The sequence below is a fragment of the Cyprinus carpio genome, chromosome B13, assembly GCF_018340385.1.
Source record: "Cyprinus carpio isolate SPL01 chromosome B13, ASM1834038v1, whole genome shotgun sequence".
Lineage (NCBI taxonomy): Eukaryota > Metazoa > Chordata > Actinopteri > Cypriniformes > Cyprinidae > Cyprinus > Cyprinus carpio.
The window spans coordinates 13640037-13660470 of record NC_056609.1 but is presented as its reverse complement, the minus strand read 5'-3'; the positions used below and the strand labels follow the sequence as shown (position 1 = coordinate 13660470).

General features: G+C 35.4%; 1 protein-coding gene across 2 annotated transcripts in view; it reads right to left on the bottom strand.

The window, feature by feature from the left end:
- Nucleotides 1-19874, bottom strand: part of LOC109055250 (protein phosphatase 1B-like) — a 38980-nt gene extending 19106 nt beyond the window's left edge. The window contains exon 1 of one of the 2 annotated variants that reach the window (XM_042736713.1): nt 19467-19874. The gene's annotated coding sequence lies outside the window, so the exon portion shown is untranslated. Of the gene's footprint in view, nt 1-2053; nt 2211-19466 lie in introns of those variants that run through there. The other variant, XM_042736714.1, reaches the window with a different exon arrangement.
- Between the last annotated feature and the right edge of the window lie 560 nt (nt 19875-20434).

The following is a 20434-nucleotide window of genomic DNA, read 5'->3' as shown; positions in this document are numbered from 1 at the left end:
ATGAGAGATGACTGAGGATGATGGCGAATGATTTGCAGATCCTCAGCACCACTGACAAACATCTAATCTTGTAAAATGTGTGGTACTGGTAAAAAGAGTGGTGGGTACTGCTGCGCGATATTTTTTTTTTTGCAATACTGTATAAAACGCATATCGATTTTTTTTTTTTTTTTTTTTTTTGTTTTTACGTGCCAAAGTAGGTACAAACCGCAAATCTCGCAAAGTGAAAGTAGAAGCTAATAACAGCGTAAAACATGCAATCACAGGAGCCATGCATTCAAAAGCAGTTTAAACGAATGCTAGGAATTACCAACGAATAGTTTATTTTCATTTGTAAAGACATGCCTGATTATATGGTTGCAAACAATGCCTGCACTATACCGTCCCGGCAACACATCACTATAATAATGTCTAGCAGAAGGTGCCTTGACGAATACCGAGTCATTAACATAACTGACGAATGATAATAACAGACGAGAGCGATGCGAGAGAACGCCCTACTGATTGAAACAATCCTGTCTTAGTTACAGATAATGTATTTTCGCTCAGACGCGTCATCTCATATTTCATTCCCTTTAGGGGTCCGTAGTACGAATCCTATTGAAAATCAGTAGAATGCCATTATTTTGTCTCAGCATCACGATGTCTAACAACCATGTCTCACAACCATAACTTACACCATCCAAGAAACCCAACCCTAAACCACAACCCCTAACAAATTAAACCTAACACAAAAATCCATCCTCGGTTTAAGGCCCAACCCAATATACTTTCAAATAACGCTGTGGTGGATGACCTCACCAAGCAACAGAATGTAAGTAACAAATCTAAGATTGATCATTACTTAGACCTGAATCCTTCCCACTGTAAACTGACCCTAAATGTGGAGCAATGAGCAATCTTGATCATTACATTTGAGTTTAAATCAAAAGTATAAAAACAAGAATGAGTAAAATGTTGTCTAAAGATAACTAATACTATTATGTTTTTTCGCAAGGAGAGTGAAACCAAGACGGCAGTTGTGGTTAAACAAAATAAATGTAAACAACCCTGTAAAACAAAAAGTTGTTGTGGGCCATGAAACCAAGACGGCAGTAAAAAATAAAAAAAAAAAAAATAAAAAAAAAGATGTCCACTTTCGAGCACTAAACAATGGTTTTTCATTGGAACCTTAAGATTAAAACAACTTCCATTTCAAATTTAATTAGTGTTACATTCCTAAAATGTTTTACTTTAGATCACTCCCACTAAGTGTTATGTGTTTAAAAAGGAAAAATTATAAAAAAAAAGATGTCCACTTTCGAGCACTAAACAATGGACATATAAAAAAAAAAAAAAACCAAATCACAAAACAAAACAATTTTCATTGGAAACAGCTTCCAGCACCTGTGCCTTGACTCCAGATTAGCCACGCTTTGATCATGCGCTCTGTTTAGCATCACAATAAATGAAAATTAAGTGAAAAGCCCTTATGCACATGAAATAAATAATCTCATTGCCTATTCTTGAATGTGCATGGAAACACAGTGCCAAAGCACTAAAACAAACAAATAAAACACATCCTGTAGAGACAGGAAGTGGGCTAGACCTTTGAAGACTATTTCAATGTTGGGACCCAACAAAAGGAAAAACAGCCCGGTCCATTAAAGATAAGATTATGTTCCAAAAAACAATAACATTCCCCAATTATCAAACAACCCCCTAAAGGTCCTCATCGACTCTCTATCAACAGACAACCTCATCCAAAATCACACCATTCACTCCACAACAACACAAATCACCACAATCACCATTACAGACAGGAAAAAGGCATTGTGGCCAATACATTTTAAAAGGTCAGCACTGACCAGGCAGTTCAGGAAAGGAAAAACTGACCAGGCAGTTCCTGATATCTTCAGGTCATTGGTTGACTCCAGGCATTTTCATAACCACCTCTTATCTGAATCCTAACAACAGTCTTAGGTTGACTCCAGGAATTCTATTAATATCCTACATTACCAGCTCGGTCCGCTAACATGGTGAGTCAGTTTATGACTATAAAAATGATCCTTACCTGGCCTAACGTTGGACTGCATTCAAGAGTTACACATCCAGACGACAGGTTGTTCATACAAAATTTCCACATTCCAATGAAGTGAAGAAATCAGTTCAACACACTCCAGAGATCTATGGCACTGCAATGATGTAACCATTGGACCACTGTCATATGTTCCGTTTCCATGCCTACAGCGCCTGGAGTGGCAGCTAAGAGTGGTTTCTATGGCAACAGAGCTTCAACAGGGCACTTCAGTGCATCTTTCCTGCAACCAGTCCCTTGGAATTGCAAGTACAGTGAGATACTTAAGTAAAACTAACAGTGAATTTCATTCATTGAACTAGGGGTGTGCAATATGATGATTTTTGATCGTGGACAATAAAAAGGTCTCCACAATCTACTTTTGAAGAAATATCGTAGTATTGTGCTATAGTGCATTCTGTCAGCTGCAGTTCTGGCACCTCAATCTCAAGATACTGTACAATGCGACATACATTCACATCAGTGTTAACTCAGCAATAGTTACTCTTACAGTACACTGCACTTATTCGCAGTCATTAAAGTACATTATTTTCATCTGCTTTAGAGCAGTTAAACATTTCATTCACATGCTGTTCTAACGTGCACTTTTTCTGAGGTGGTACAGCCGAAGCACACGCACTAAAAACCTTGTCAAACAGCTCCTGATTACTGGACTAAATTAGCTTTTGCGCTAGTACTTTCAAAACACACAAGGTTTACATATAGACTAAGTTGGTTATGTCTAAAATGAAAGAAAACAGTTGAGAGAAAGTCGGATACGTGCCTGTATATTAGATGAGCGCAGGTCTTAAAGGGACAATATTAAACATGCTGCCAACTGTCATTAAAGGAACGGTTCACCCTAAAATTTAATTTCTGTCATTATTTACTCACTCACATGTTGTGCCAAAACTGTATTTATTTCTTTATTGTGCTGAACACAAAAGAAGATATTTTGAAAAACATGGGTAACCAAACAGTTGCTGGTCCCCATTAAATTTGATAGGAGGAAAAATTCCATCAAAGTCAGCAGACCAGCAACTCTTTGTTTTTTCACAATCTTCAAAATAACATTTATGTTCAGCAGAAGAAAGAAACTCATTCAGGTTTAAAACTACTTTTGGGAGCATAAATGATGGTCTAAAAATAAAACATGACAGAACTGACAGACAGATGACAATTGTTGTTTTTGGGTGAACTATTCCTTTATTAATAAAACAAAACACAAAAAGAAAAATCACTCACTACTGTTGCCTGAAGAAAATTAATACAGTTGCTTTGCTTTAATAATAATAATAATAATAATAATAATAATAATAATAAATCTATATAGTGTTTAATTTTATTTGTTCATTCAATTTCTTCGATGCTCCTGCTGAATATGGTACATAAAAAAAAATTAAAAACTGTTTTATTTGTATATTTGTAACATGTGTCTTTGTTCTTATTTTTTAATAGCAGAGAAAATAATGAAAGATTTTTATCTTCGCCAACCTTGGCCAAAAAATCCGCCATTCTTTTTTATATTTTGCTACAATTATTTTGGCTGTAATACTCAGACAACTTGCAAAATAGTAAAATCAACATGACAAAGAACCGTGATAAAATCGTGATATATAAATTAAAAAAAGAGGGATATTTTTGCCATATCGCCCACCCCTACATTGAACTGAAACTAAGAGCAGCTGGCAAAGTGCAGAGTTTAGAAATGAACAATGTTGTGAGACGATTACAATAGTGTGTGAACATTTGCAACGCGCAGCTCCACATACACCATGTGCTCCTTGCATGTGAAATTTTAAAGGCCAGTGTATCAAATGTCACAGCCCTTAAATAGGCAGTGAGTTGTAAACTGCTGAACTGGCCTTGTGTTGTCTTGTTTATGGAGCCCTAAGGACAAACAAACTTATTACATCAATACAAGGAGCAGCTGCATCATTACCGCTGATTCACAGCCAAGCAAAAGTGTATTTTGGATGTATTTTAAGTCTCTGAGAAGACAAGTGCCTCCAAGCAATGACAAAATCTATTATCTAATAACAAGTAACAACAGAGAAGAATAGACCATTTCATGTTCTCCAGGTATTCTTGATTCTGTGGACAGAAGTGGAGTGTGTTATGACACACGCAGGACCATCCTTAAACTCGTCTTTCAATATCTATTCAATATTTTTTTTTAAAGGTCCATATTTAAAAAAAATATTGTCAACTGCATAGAAACTTTGAAGTTAAAAGGTTCTGTCAGTAGTCTATCAAAATAAAGGCACTCCTCTGCTACCTGAAACATCCATTCACATCAAGGAGGCTATAACTAAAATAGGGCCCTATGAAATCCCTTTTATTTTTTCCTAAATTCCGTTTAATTTTTTTCCAAATTCCATTTTTTCCATTTTAATTTTTCTGGATTCTGTTTTTTTTTTCTGTTTCAATTTTTCTCTACTCCTTTTTAATAGTTAAAGTTTATTAATCAAAAAAGCATGTCTTATTAATTAAAACCATGAAATGTATACATTTTCACATCAATTTAATAAAAGTTAAAAAAAAAAATTATATGTTTTAAGGCCCTATGAAATGTTTTATTTTTCATTGTTACCAGATTCTGTGTTTTTGCATGTCTAATTATTTGAATGCATTAAACAACTTTATTATTATTTTTTTTTTAATTAAAGTATCCTTGTGATTTTTTTCCCCCTTCAGAAATTCTGTGTTGTGTATTTCAATTTTTCTGGTTATCAAATGAAGGCATAAAACATTAATTTCATTTATCTTTTAATTATTGAAAATTAAGCAAACTATTTTTTAAGGGGATTTACTATTAAAATTAAAACATAGAAGAAATGTGATAATTCCTTAAAAAATGTTTGTTGCCTATTTTAGTAGTAGTAGATTCTTAGTAAATGTACATTCTACTGGAAAATAGACTCAAACCAGACTTATTTTGACGGGTTGCCGTGAATACCTTTACAGTTCTGTGTATGTGATATGACGCTAGTTTTACTCAAATCAAACGGTCAAATGCTCATGAAGTGACTCTCAGAGCAGTTCTGGAGATGTTGTTCATGTATTTACATCCTCATTTAGTGAGACAGCAGACGCTGAAATCACCGCGAGCGTCACACGTGCTTCTGTATGTGTAGTAAATGAGATGCGCAGAACATGCAGTATTCATATTTAAATAGTCTTTTGCGGCTTAATAGTTACAGATATTAGTCCATATCGTGATTTACGTGTAATGACCTACTTTTGATTAATTCATTCAAAATTTGACAAATTCTGTGACATTCCGCGTTAAACTGTGAATTCCGTTTTTATGACTGGATTCCGCAATTCCGTCTGCGTTTTCCGCATCACGGAAATCATAGGGCCCTACTATAAATAATCATTCTAGTTCTATGACAATAGGGAAGTGCACTCCATATCCATGACGATAACGTAGTAGATGACAACTGCATCACACAATTATAAAAAACAAAACAATGTGTTGGTGTGGACACTAATATAGTCATAGTTTTTATTCTGAAAAGGCCTTAGCTCACCATTTCAATGAAAGAGTTCTTCGAAGCACCATCAGAATGGACACTATGCAACTTCACATAAATGATTAACAAGCATGTTAAAAAAAGTTATAATTTTGACAAATATGACAAAAAAATTAAACACTTTATAGTCATAGTTTTTATTCTGAACAGGCCTTAGCTCACCATTTCAATGAAAGAGTTCTTCGAAGCACCATCAGAATGGACACCATGCTACTTCACATAACTGATTAACAAGCATGTGAAAAAAAAGAATAATTTCGACAAATATGGCAAAAAAAATTAAACACTTTTCTAGGCTAACCCAACACTACAAACAAACATAACCCTAAATTTGCTTACAGACTTATAAATGTGATCCTACACTTGATAGAAGAGTCTTAAGATAAGGAATTAAAATTGATTAAGCAGTCTTTGGGATGGTTCCCACACCTTGATGATTTCAAATTCAAGGACCTTTCAAGGACTTTGAGAGCAAGGTTACATCTTGTTACCTTGTAAGATACATTGTTACAGGTTTCATGTGTCAAACACAACTATGCAAAAAAGCTATTTTTTTTTTTTATTTCATTTATTTTTGGCCATTTGACATAGATCTGATATTCTATTTGTAGTATTTCTGTTTTGCATAAAACTGAAAAATATTCAGTACATCCTATATTGTATTCTAAAATCTGATATTAACTTTTGCATTAAGGTTGCCAATTTCAGAAAATCAAAAAAAGGGACACCTGTGATTCTTTATAGGAAAATAAGGGACAGACAAAGGGACGCAAAAAATATTTGTTCTGTACCACAATGTAATTTCCGTCAGTGTTCAGTTAAGTATGTGAATAAAAGGTATAAAAGGTTCTCAGAAACAATAACATTCGTTTTGCTTAACCTATGTACAACTATTCTAAAAATAGAGTTTAATGTCATATAAAAAATGTCATGCATGTTATACACAAAGCATCGGCCTGAGTAAATTTGACCTGTATAGAATTGTGACAGCACAAGTCGTGTAGTTATTCAGGAGGTGAATACACTGTGAAATTACATACAATATGGCATAAAATTTGAAAGGATAACAACTGAACGTCTATGAAACTTCTTTCTATGAAACTTTTTTTTAAACAAATTTTGAACTAAAATGTTATTGCAACCATATAGTCTATGAATTCATGAAAATGATTTTTTTTTTTTTTCAATTAAAGAGAACTTGGAGTGTGTGGGCTGCTTTTGGTGCTTAAATTTGTTCTTTAATATTAATGAGGTCTAGGTTTAGGGATATGCTAGAAGTTACAATTTTAAAAATGTGTGATTTTGTTTCTGTATTTAACAACATTAACTTACAATAGGCCTACTGAAAGACGTCCTCCCTCAGGTAGATTGTATGTTTTCTTGCCTAGCTGGATGGTGTGCTTATGATCAAAAATCACGTTCTTTGCATTCACCCAAACTGATTTTGCAAAATCAAAACGTGGATGGTGAAGGCAACTGCTGTTAGTGTGAGCCCCACTCAGTATGAAGTGAAAGCAACCAGGCGGCAGAGGATTCTGCATGGTATTAAAGCCTAACTCGAGTGGCTGCGTTCGCAATTCAAACAATGATTTGTGCAAAAAGAATGATTAATTTGTTATTTGCATGGTCTAGATGGTCATACGGCATATGCCTGCGAATACAGGACAAACTGCATTCCATATAGCTTTCATACGGAATGCTTCTCTTGATGCCTTAAATACGGGACAATTCCGTATTAGGCTATAAGGAATGGTTGGCAAGCCTATTTTACATTAATTTCACAGTGTCTGTGAAACTTTGAGGTACCATAGTAGTAGTTTTGTGCACGTGTGAACATCATGGCAATGTACAACACAAAGTACCTTACGGGGAAACACTTAACGTAATGCGTAAATGCACGTAAATAATGTAAATCAAGCAAGCTACCATACATAGGCCACAAAGTGTTGGCGAAATAACACATTAGTGGACAGGAGGGAATAATATGATTTTTTTCCCAGAAATAAATAAATTCAAGCACTTTCAAGGACCTGTATCTATGTTATATTTATTTTCAAAAACTTTTCAGGCCATTGAATTTTTTTTTTTTTTTTTTCAGATTCACAAACTTTCAAGGATTTCAAGGACCCATGGGAATCCTGTACATCAGATCAGTCTACATTCATTACCCAGGACCCACCTCTCAACCCTACAGAATTGCAACATTTTCTATCAATTCCTTTTAGTTAAACTTGTAGAGCAGAGCTCAGATCAACCAGGGTGCATTGGAATCAAAAGGCAAAATGTTAATCAATGTAGTTTTTGGGTACAAGGTCATGTTAGATATGGATCCAAGAAGTGCAACATGACTTTTAATGTTATCTTACTATCATTAATCAAAGAGTTTGCAAACATCAGCAAGCCTCCTAAAGGTTCAGAGGGATTCAAGATAGTGGGGTTAACAAGCTAACTCAATTTGTTAATCCACTCATGAGATGCCTGCAGTACTCGATTAGCTACTGAGCAAAGGCTTTCAAGACAGATCCAGCAAACAATGGTACTCCATCAAAGCACATCTGGTCCAAGGTAAACCACAATCAAAGCTTAGCAACATTATATCTGTTGTTGCAATCACCTACAAAAGATGAACTATATTAAGTTCTAAGTTTTATGATGAAGCTCTCACATGACGGTAGAGGTGGGCGATCTTCACAAATTATAACATATCTTATTACACCCAAACACGATCCACGATCTGAAACACAATCTTCATAAATTTTAGATGCGCTATTGAGAATAACAAGACTGGAACAAACCTATGAATTTATTGCACAATTTAAACACAGTATTGCATTAAACCAGGGGTGCCCAATCCTGTTCCTGGAGATCTACCTTCCTGCAAAGTTCAGCTCCAACCCTGGATCAAACACAGCTTAACCAGTTAATTAAGAAAGTCAGAAATGATAATTACAGACAGATGTGTTGAATCAGTGCTGGAACTGAACTCTGCAGGTAGGTAACTCTCCAGGAACAAGACTGAGCACCCCTGCATTAAACATTTAGTTGTCATAATGATCATTAACCCTTTAAGCCCTAAGAGCATTTTTGACTCACTGAAGTTGATGTTTTTTCTGAGTGACATACACAAAAATAATGACTCATAGACTGTAGCAAGGAGAGTCAAAAGGTTGGTATCTTTTGATAGGAAACTTTCTGTACTTTCATTTGGACATTCTCCTGCTGAGAAATAGCTGATAAAATGTAAGAAAAATTTGATACATTTTTCATATCTGTCTTATTTGACATTTAATATCTCACGACCGAAATAAGGTAGAAGGAAAATTATTTTTTGATGATGTTCCCCAGCATGTTAGCTGTATTTGTTTAAAATTTTTATGGTGATGGCATAGTGCTGGGCGGTATGACCAAAAATTTATATCACGGTATTTTACAAAATTACACCGGTTTCACAGTATGCGACAATGTATTTTTTTTTTCATGCATGACCGGGAGTTAACCACATTTTCAACTGATTGAGAGAGGAAATACTGCAGTAGATTGACTTAAATGCCCTATTTGACTGTCATGATGAGTGAATATTGTAGAAAAATTCCACACTAAATGGTGACTAAACACGACCCATTAATACGTTAACCAGGAGTCACTCTCACTTTACTCCTTAAATCCTGATTTATATTCACGACATCGTCTGATAAAATCAACAAGTATCTAGTAAAGCGCGACTATGTGCGGTTGTTTTGGCTATATTATCTTTTGTCTCATGCAGCGCACTGCTGAGTCTGCTGCGGTACGGCCAGCTGAATGCATTGCTTTTCTGCTGCTCACTGCACAGAACAAGATGCAGAGAGAGGTGACACTGCGCCGGGAGAGTTAGACCTCGTGCTCGCGGGGCAGTCCTTGCGACATCTTCCAACTGAACGATAGCTAAGGTTTATCCAAAAAAGTCACTAGGTTTGTCAGCATGTATATTCTATGGAAAAGCAGCCACTAAAAGGGTCTAAAGGCTGCTGAATATAGCGTTAAAGCTTGCACTCGTGTGTGTGAGACGTGGGAGCTCATGGCAGCGGGCGGTGGATATGTGTGGCAATCAATTTGGATACTGTAGATAAAGTCCTGTGTCAATATGTTCTATAGCTTCAGTTTCATAACTGATGTCTTTCCATTTTCACCGTCACAATTAGTAACATACAGCTGTGTCCTCCCCACAGTATCGTTTGATAGAAATCTTTCTATACTTTTAGGTTAAAAAAAAAATTTGCATTTGAATATTCTCATGTTGAGAAATAGATGATAAAATGTAAGAAAAATTTGTGTGGTGAAAGGAAATTTTTCATATTCTTATTTGACGTTCAATATCTCATGAAAGAAATAAGGTAGGAGAAAAAATCTTTTTTGGTGATGTTCCCCAACATATATGCTGTATGTAAATTAAATTTTGTGGTGATATCATTAAGTTTAGTCAAAGCCCCAAACAATTATTCTTGTTTAATTCTACCTTTCAAATGAAATGACACATCTGAGCTGAATTTTTCAAAAATTATGTAAACATGTTTTTCTATTTATCCGCAAATAACTCAGCACTACTTAGGAGTTAATCAAAGTGGCTACACGCATTGTGAAGGTCAGACTCTAAGCTTTCAAATGGCCCTGCAAAAAAAATGGCTTATCTTACTTAGTATTTTTGTCTTGTTTCTATTCAAAATATCTAAACATTCTTAAATCAAGATACTTTTACTACATAAGCAAAATAACTTAAGATATTTAGTCTTGTTTCCAAGGGGAAAAAACTAAATTAAGTGCTTTTTGCTTAAAACAAGTGAAATTATATGCCAGTGGGGTAAGTAAAATATTCATAAAACAAGAGCGGTACACTCCGGTTTAGAGGGACAACTCAGCGCTAGTTAAAAATGCATCAAAATAATAATTATAATTCAAATTAAAATTATATCTATTTAGTGTTATTCCATTCAGGGGTTGCTTAGTAATTTGATTAGGAGTTTTTTAGTGTGGGAGGTGTCCTGCGGGTTTAAAGTGTTAAAACCGGAATTAAACTAACATGTTGCACGGTATTCCCTGTATGAATAAAATCTACATTGATTCTTAATAAAGCTAATACAGTTATTCAGTTAAGACCAGTGATTAGTGATGCTCCGACTGATCAGCTACTAGGGATGTAACGATTAACCGCGATCCAGTTGAAAATCGATTCAAATATGTGATGATTCAAATCGGTTGAGATGCTTAAATCGCGATTCAATTAGGGGTAGGAGTTCATATGAATGCATGTCTGAGGGGAACTTACTGTCTTTAGAAAAGTTAAGATGGTATTTTTTCTTTTCATCCTGCCTCTGTATAATGCATATTAAAATTCATAAGTGCAGCGCTGCTTTGTTTACAGCGGAAACCAAGGAAACGCTTTAAACGCCACCTGCTGGCAGAGAGTGAATCTGCGTCTACTTCAGCTCGTCTGCTGTTTCGGTTTCATGAACATATTTTTGTATAGTTTCACAAAACTGAAGTCAAATTATTCTGTTTTTGCTTCAAATTTCAAAATTATACAATCTAATTAAGATTAAAAACTGCTCGTGTTGCATGTATGCAGCATCTTTGTTTGGATCATGATTAAAATGCAGTGGTTGCCTGCCTTTAATTTTAAATGGAAAGAGCACAGACAAAACCTTATTTTGTTTATATGAAGAGATTTATTTTATTTGAGTTACTTATTTAAAATATTTTAATCTAGCATAAAAATTTATCCAAATTAACTAAATTATATTTAAATTTTGTTATTTAGCAGACGCTTTTATCCAAAGTGACTTACAAATGAGGACAACAGAAGCAATCAAAACTAATAAAAGAGCAAAAATATGCAAGTTCTATATTAGTATATTATTACAGTGTTATATTTCAATTTCATCCCTATCAGCTACCAATCACTATCGGCCGATAATCGCTTTCAGATGTTTGATCGGCGGTCTCTATAAAGGCTGATCTAAAAAAAACGATTTCAAGCTGATGACGCGTCTGCCGTGAATGATTTGGCATGACATGCAGTGACACCTTCTCTGTCCGGCACAGGTGAAACATTAATGCTGAAGGTGAGGTACAATTAATATTTCTTCATTAAATAACTTATAAAGTCATTTAAAAACTTTCTGTGAGACATAATTTCACAAACAGCACGAGTGAAATCACAGCAAGTTCTCTCTTTCTCTCAAAATGCGCAAATGGCTTCAAATCACATTATGTCTGCACTATAAACGAGCTGCACTCTGCACTTGACACAGGAATTGTCACTTGCACAATCGAGGCAGTGTCACATCGTCACTAAAGTTTATAAATTGCATTTCTTTTTAATTCTTGCCAGTGTTTAAACCATTCAGCACCCGTGCGCTCTCCTGGAGACCGTGCGCTGATGCACAATTGCAGCGCACACACATTACTTCGATTGCAGCACATATGTGGTGCTTATTTGTTGCTCATGTTAACGGTTTAAAGCGTTCACACTGCAAACAGTTGCGGTCCGGCAGTGCGTTTCAGTAGCGGTGCCTCTGCAGCAGTGCAGAGATCGTTTCCGAACTAGGGCTGTCAAATGATTAATCGCATCCAAAATAAAAGTTTTTGTTTACATAATATATGTGTGTATACTGTGTATATTTATTAATAAAAAAAAAAAAAAATGCATGAATGTATATATTTAAGAAAAATATGTTATGTTTATATATTAAATATATTTATATATAATATAAAATATAAGAATATGAATATATAAAGGGTATATATATTGTGTTTGTATTTACCATGAAATAATAAAAGAAAAATAAATATACACAGTACACATACATATATAATGTAAACAAAAACTTTTATTTTGGATGCGATTAATCGCGATTAATCATTTGACAGCCCTATTTCGCACTGAATATAAAATAATTATACATGATAAAAAGAAGGCTTTAAAAAGATCGGTATCTGTGTTCGTATCTGCTTTCTGTGATTTTTTCTTTAAAAAAATAAAAATAATTTTTTTTTATTTTTTTACCCATTCATTTAAAAAACACATTTCAGAGCCGTAACAACAATACCGTGATACCTTGATATATTTGCTTAAGGTTATCATACCATCAGAATCTCATACTGGCCCATGCCTACCCCAAGTACACTTTGCTCGTCCGTCTCCTGCTTCACCTCAGAGCACACACAGAACATGCAGTTTAATGCGCTTCTAAAAACTCTTCTTTTTTTTAAATAAAGCATGTCCCACAGTAGCCTGCATCTTATTGATATGATTTGACTATTTGGACATTACATTTAGGCTTTTAAAGAGGGGCAAAAATTACTTTAAAGAAAAGGAACAGCATGTGGCACACTGGTAATTTTTCTTGATTATCACAATTTCATAATCATTGAAAGCCAAAATCACTACTTGTATTGAAATTTGAATAACTGCACAGACCTACTGCTAGCTCATGCAGAATTGTTTTTCAATGCGTCACCATGCATGAAAGACACAAGATTTAGACAGATGGACATAAAAGACCTAAAATTGGATAGATAGATGGATAGATGGATAGATAGATAGATAGATAGATAGATAGATAGATAGATAGAGAAAATAGATAGATAGATAGATAGATAGATAGATAGATAGATAGATAGATAGATAGATAGATAGATAGATAGATAGATAGATAGATAGATAGATAGATAGATAGATAGATAGATAGATAGATAGATAGTTAGTTAGTGGACGTCTTCAAGATAGATAATGATGTAAAATCGTTGGATCACAAAGCTCTACATGCCAGTGTTTAAGGTCTGGCAGTGCATTGGCCAAACGGTCACATCCGTGTTCACATACAAGTTTCTGGATTAAATCCCATAACCATAGGAATACAACACCGTTCAAAAGACTGCTATAATTAAAGATTATAATGTTTCTGAAAGTCTCTTAGGCTCATAAATAAAAGCTATAACATTCTGAAATACAATAAAACTGAATATATTTTTAAAATGTCATTTATTCCTGGGATGGCAAAGATGAATTTTCAGCACCCAATATAAAAAATTAATAAATTATAAGCTAGGAAAGGGAACAGGTGAAGCCTTCATTTGTTTAGCTATGCTTTATATGAAGAGAAGCATTTTGTCTGAGAAATAAAAGGACAACTTTTTTTTTTATTTATATATATATTTTAAAATTATAAACAGAGAAAATCGTATCATGAAACCAGTATCGTGAATCGTATTGCATCGTGACTTGTGAATCATTACATCTCTACCATTTTTACTGTATTTGTGACCAAATAAATGTAGCCTTAGCAAGCTTTTCTTTCTTCTGCTTTTTAAAATATCTTAATTACAAATTTTTGACCAGTAATGTAGTCCACAATGCATCACATTCTAGTGATATAACTTCAGGGTAAGGGAAAACATATCCTGATTACTATGGTGAAAAAACAACAAATATATAAAAAAAAAAATCCTTAAAAAAAAACAAAGGGGGCCAGTTATGCTCTTTTACAAGGTCTTGATTTTGTTTTGGGGGTGTACTAGAACAGGCTCTCATACTAGGTTGTTCGAAAAACATTTTTTCACGTATTTTACATAATTACAACACCACTCTCCCCAGTCTGCCATGAACGGCTGGAATAGTTCCTCCATCAAATGAAGGCCCGCCTTCTGAAATACAAAATGCACCGTGATTGGTTAGCTGCGCCAGTCTGTGTTGTGATTGGTTAGCTGGGCCAGTGTGTGTTGTGATTGACAGCATGAAATGTCATGCTCCTTATCATAGCCGCCTGCTGTGAGCTTCAGTGTAAATATTGCGTCAAAATCAAATCAATTTGACCGCAATTTAAACCCGGATGATTGTAACCACTCTACGCTTGTCTGCCTTGGGAAAGCTAACGTGTCTCCAACATAGTGATAACACTCGTTGTCTTCTCTAGTGCAGCTCAACCAAATCTTGTCCCATTCGTCGATCTTTGTTATATCACAAATCCCGGAAATTATGCACTGTAATACAAACGAGTCTTTCATTGTAGTTTTTGAAAAGTGATTTCTGTTAAATAAAATATCTCCTTTTGAATTGGACTTTGAGCTTTGTAACTTTGCAGATCTTTTTTATGCCCAAACAGCAACATTACAGACGAACTAATGTTGAAAAATTGAAAAAGCTTAATAGCACCCCTTTGAAAAAATTCCTGAATGTTCTTTTTAGGCTACATATAAATTTATTTGCTTTCAATATGGAATCACATGGAACAACATCTTAGTGGTAATAATGTTCTTTCCCATTACAAGAAAAAAACTGACCAAGGAAAGCCTACCAACTAGGGCTGCACGATTAATCGAAATTAAATCAAAATTGCAATTAAACAGAAGCTGCGACTGTCATGCGTATTTTTCAGTGAAGCACGGTTCTGTGATCAGCTAGTAAATCTCCATCTAAAGGCCAGAGGGCAATCTTGCGTGGAAAGTCCAAATAACGCTCCGCAGAAGAGACCCGGGAAATCCCTATAGCGGTTGCTGAATAAACGGATTTAAATGCTTTCATTTATTCAACATGACTAATAAACACCCAACTACTTCAATATATGGTTTATCTGAGTTCTTATGATCATTTTCATTATAATAAAGTATATCTATAATGCAATGCTAATAGACATAGCCTTTATCACTGCTTAGAATGCTATGAAATAGGCTGTAGTGTGCCTTATTCTGTGTAAGAAGCCACATCATTCAGCCACACATTATTTCAAACACTCAACTGACGTTATGAAGTGAGTTTGAAGTGAAAGCATGTTATTAAATGTGTTATTTTCACGTGCTTTCAGATGGTGCAGTATTTACTACACAGAGCCATAGTTCACTGAGAAGCTATGCAAACAGCAGTCATTATCGCAAACGATTTCTTCAATTTCATAATCATACGATTGTCTGTGACTTTTTTTTGCATAGCTTGTCGGAAAACTATGGCTCGGTGTAGTAAATGCTGCTCCATCTGAACCACTACTAATCACAGAACCGGCTTTACTGACAAGATGTGCATGACATGCATTCGATTAATCGTGCAGCCCTACTACCAACGACCAGAAAACTGCTCATAAACCATCCCTATTAACAGTGGCCAAGCACTCTACAAACTTTCTGGGTTATTTTAGGTCCTCACATCATCTGTGCCCTTGGCAATCGCTGTGTAAGGTGCCATTAGGGAATGAGGTAGGAGAAGACCTTTGCGTGATACATGGGTGGCAAACTGCACAGCCTATAAACTAATGTGAAATACAAAGGCCTACCCTAAAATCCTTTTTGATGAAACCATCAGTACACAGCAGGCAAAAGTCCAAAATCCCAGTGAAAAACAAACTTTACTGCTTGGGCAAACATGAAAGGAATTTCACTTTGACAAACATGGAGCGGCGCTCATCAGTGGAAGTTTTATTCTACTGCAGTTACATGAAAAGATGACTGGCTAGAATCATAGAAGAAACTGAATACCGATTCACTTATATTTTTCACTCAAATGGAAAAAATTAAGTGAGACAATGTATACAAAATCCTCCCAGAAATGGTGTCTGCATGTTTCTATTTTGAGGCTGTGCATTCTTGATGACTGCAGCTCTGTCTAGAAGCTTGACAGTATTGCAGTTATTAAGATATTACCCAGGTGTTGCACATATCTTCAACATGCCGGAAGCCAAATAAAACACTGGCAATATTTAAGACTAATTTAATAAATCGAAAGAAGATTATAGCAAGGGTATTGTTACCCTGTTGAAAAAAAACAATAGAAACCATCACAGAAATTCTTATGGTTTCCATTAAAACAATTACAAAATTCCTTTTTGTAGTGTGTTTTGGGCATTATTCCAATATGAATTACTGTTATTTTATTGTTTCCCATCTGCCAGATTACATCCCACCAATAGAATCCATCAAATACCAACGGGCGATCCTCTTTTGCGGTGCTATAAGTCGGTCTTCGGATGCTTTCACTTTCAAATTTGCGATCTTGTTGTCATGTTTTACAATGAAAGATGATTGTTTGATTTGCTTGCATACATCCATATATATTTAACTTTTTAAGACTAAAACAAAAGATGAATTCTTTATTCTAAATTAAAAAGCACAACAACAATAAACAGTAAGATACAATGACAAACTAGCTTACAAAACGTTTATTAACAAAAACAAATAAGGGTGCTTTCACACTAGCACTTTTGGAGCACACACGGGTTCGATTAACATCAGAGTTCGGTTCTTTTGGATGATGTGAACTGTTTTCCGAACTCGCGCGCACACCCGCGAACTGTACCCAAGTCTGCTTAGAAAAGGTGGTCTGGGGTATGGTTCATTTGAACTCTGGTATAGTTCGCTGCTGATGTGAAAGCAATCGTACCAAATCGGGAAGTAATCCGTTATTAATGACGTATTATTTGATAAAAATGTGTGTTTGTGTTTCACTCACTTTCTTGATGAACGTGACTGTATATCTCATTTCTGTTCACCTTCAGCGTACTTTAGATCATTTGCAGTACACTTGTAAGACAGACGTAAGTGCCGTTATGTACCGAAGCTTGGTAAACAAAACAAACGGTTCAAAAGCGTAAATATATAAAAGTGCAGAGAGCAATGTTATGCATTTGCCGCCTTCTCCAGCGCCGCCATTACTAAGCAATGGGGTAAACAGCTGCTGGCCTGATGACGCATACGAACCGTGGTTCGGACCCAAATAAAATAATAAGAATGCAGTCCAGCAGGGGCAGTAATCCACCGCATCCCAGTTCCATGTTCGGAAAGGAAATGAAGTGTACTATGGAAACCCTAAAGGGAATAAACAGCCTACGAGATGGGAGGATAAAAAAAGTATTTCAATACTTTTTCTCTTTTTTAGTGGCTCTGTAGAACACGTCATTTGTTTCACTCTTCGGGGCACACCCCTTTTGTTTTCCCCACAAGAATACCAACATGTTCACCTTTTTTGCTTTGCGCTACTCAAAGATGGTCTGACAGATGGTCTTTTACCTTCCACTGAGGACAAAAATCTTTATCATCACACTGTCTGTCACTGATGTTAATGGATCAATCCCCATGTACAGTAGCTTCTGACTAAATTTCACAAGTTAGCACTTGCTTACTAACAGTCAGACCCAACCAAATCAATCTACTGTAAGACTTAGAAGTTAACACAATTTGTACATTTCCTAGATGATAAATGTCTCTGATTTTAAAAGCATTTCCAAGATCAAATGCAAACACTTAAGTGAACTACTATTTACTTGCTCATGCATGTGATCAGGTTTTTGGTAAACTGAATTTATTCTATTTCAGTGATATCAATGAGCAACAGAGAGAAACAGAAAGTAACAATACAAACCACATGCAACTGAATGTTCTATATATGTAAAGTCCAGCAAAATAACCTAGAAAACGAATTTAAATAATAGTTTGACTGCATGACCCTTTCTCTTTGCATCCAGTCAAGTAACACAAACCCTAAAGCTAATTTCAGGCAATACGTCTGGACCACGGTTTGTTTTTGTTTTTTTGCTGATTTCAAGGCAACCTGAGGCATAGAGAACTTGAGAAGTAAGCCAATCAACTGAAGAAAAAAAAAAAACCTGAGCAGTTTTTAATCTGAACTACTTACCATCTAAACTTTTCTAAAGACAGTAAGTTCCCCTCAGACATGCATTCATATAACACCTAAATGAATTCCGATTGTTTAGCATCCCAACCGATTTGAATCTTCACATATCTGAATCGATTTTCAACCAGCTCGTGGTTAATAGCTACATCCCTAATAACAAGTGAAACCCACTGCTACAAGCACACGGCACGGAACAAGCAGTGGAAGTCTTATTCATTTTTATTTCTACAGTAAATTACAACTGCCTAATGCTCACAAAGCACACAATTTTCTTTATTTTTAAGTACCACAATCTCTAATAGCTGTCAGCAGAGAATTCCAGTGTTCTACTGCTTCAACTAAAAAGGCTGACCTGGCAAATGTTGTTGATCTATATTTAATTCACTTCTAGAAGCCGACTTAGTCATCATAGTAACAGAAGGGTTTAAATTTGTTTTTTTATTATTTGTGCCATGTAGTTTCCATCAGCTAATTTCAATCACACTTATAACCAACAGCGTCAGAAATGAACCAGGGCTTGTAGCAAAAAGCCTAACAGGGACAAAAAAGCCATCAAAATCCAAAGCTTCAGCGGCTAATAAGAAGAAGAAGAATGAAATGTACATGTTTTGCATGTAATATCGGATAATATATTATAAATATCACATATATTATGAGTGGATGTTCATTCAATTTATAATAACAAAATGTTTGCAACAAAATTATGTTTAGAATAAGGCCTTCATCCAAGTAAAAAGTTCATTTCTGACACTGATAACCAGCTAACACTGGCTTGTCTTTTACACTGATTGGAGTGAATTTATATATTATATAGGCCTGTTTTTATATTTTATAAAAATGAAAACAACCACTCCATAAAAACAATAACAACTCCTAAATAATTAGATGCCAGTTCTGGTGTTGTCTTTACAAAGAGTGTTTACTGCAAGAATTAAAATGATTAGTGTCAAAAACCAATTTAATTACCAACGTAACGTTAGGCAGCATCTGGGACCTTGTAGGCAAATTATAATGTTCAAATTCAACACCTTTGATACCCAAAATGCTAAATAAACAGGCAACTCGTTAGGTTTAGAGACACATCCATTAACAGGTCGGTTTCCAAGAGCAGGCAACAGTACTGGCCCTCAGTGCAGCAGTTACAAAACACGTCCAGCCCGGTAACGTTAGATAACGCTAGCCTGCTAGTTAGTTTGACAAATGTGGTGTAACTTACTTTTATTATGTCCAAATCACCCTTCGAGTAGACGCCACTTTCCAGGCGGCCGTCAAATGTGCCTTTCTGACGAGAACCCACTCGCTAAACATCTAAATATTTGGACCGTTATTGATATTAGCGCGTTTCGACTAGCGCAGCTAAAGGTAAACCCAGCTAGCTGGCTAGCTAATGCGGTTAAATTCACACGGTCAGGTCTGATCTCAACGGCTCTCGTCTGGGATTACGAGCTGGAACGAACATCTTTGACATGCTGTTTCACTTCGGCTCAAAGGAAACATAAGTGCGCCCTGACTCGTGGTCATCTGAGTTGAATTTCGAGCCGTGTTAGCGTTTCTAGCTACATGTTAGAGACAGGTGACGTGCCATTGACGGCCGCGCGCTGGGGTCTGTGTTATGGGAGGGGCCTCGCCTCTATGATTGACATCATTGGCCGAGAACTTTGCCTGTGCTGAAAAGAGGCTCAGAATCAAACTGATTCATACGTGCATACATGCTTGCTTGCTTGCTTACTTAATTATTTACTTACTTATTTAGACTATGTATGCATGTATGTATTTGTTTGATTGATTGTCTGTCTGTCTGTCTATCTATCTATCTATCTATATAATAATAAATTAAGTCTCAAATTAAAGTCTCAAAATAAAGTCCTCCTACCCTTGTGAAAAAGAAGTACAATAGCATACTCTTAAAAAGAGTACTTATTACGAAAATGATATACTTTAAAAGAATATACTTAAGTGTCAACAGATGTGAGGTTTTCAGACAATTGTCTGTTATTGCAGTTAAATGAAAATGAAGGCCTAATTTAGATTTATATAGAGATACAGGATTTATATTAAATGCAGTTAGCTAAAGAGTGCTTTACTGCATTTAAATAGGATTTAAGTAAATATTATTTATGTGTCATTTAATTCTTTTATTGTCTTTGAAGTATGGTTAAAGTATACAGCGAATGTACTGACAAG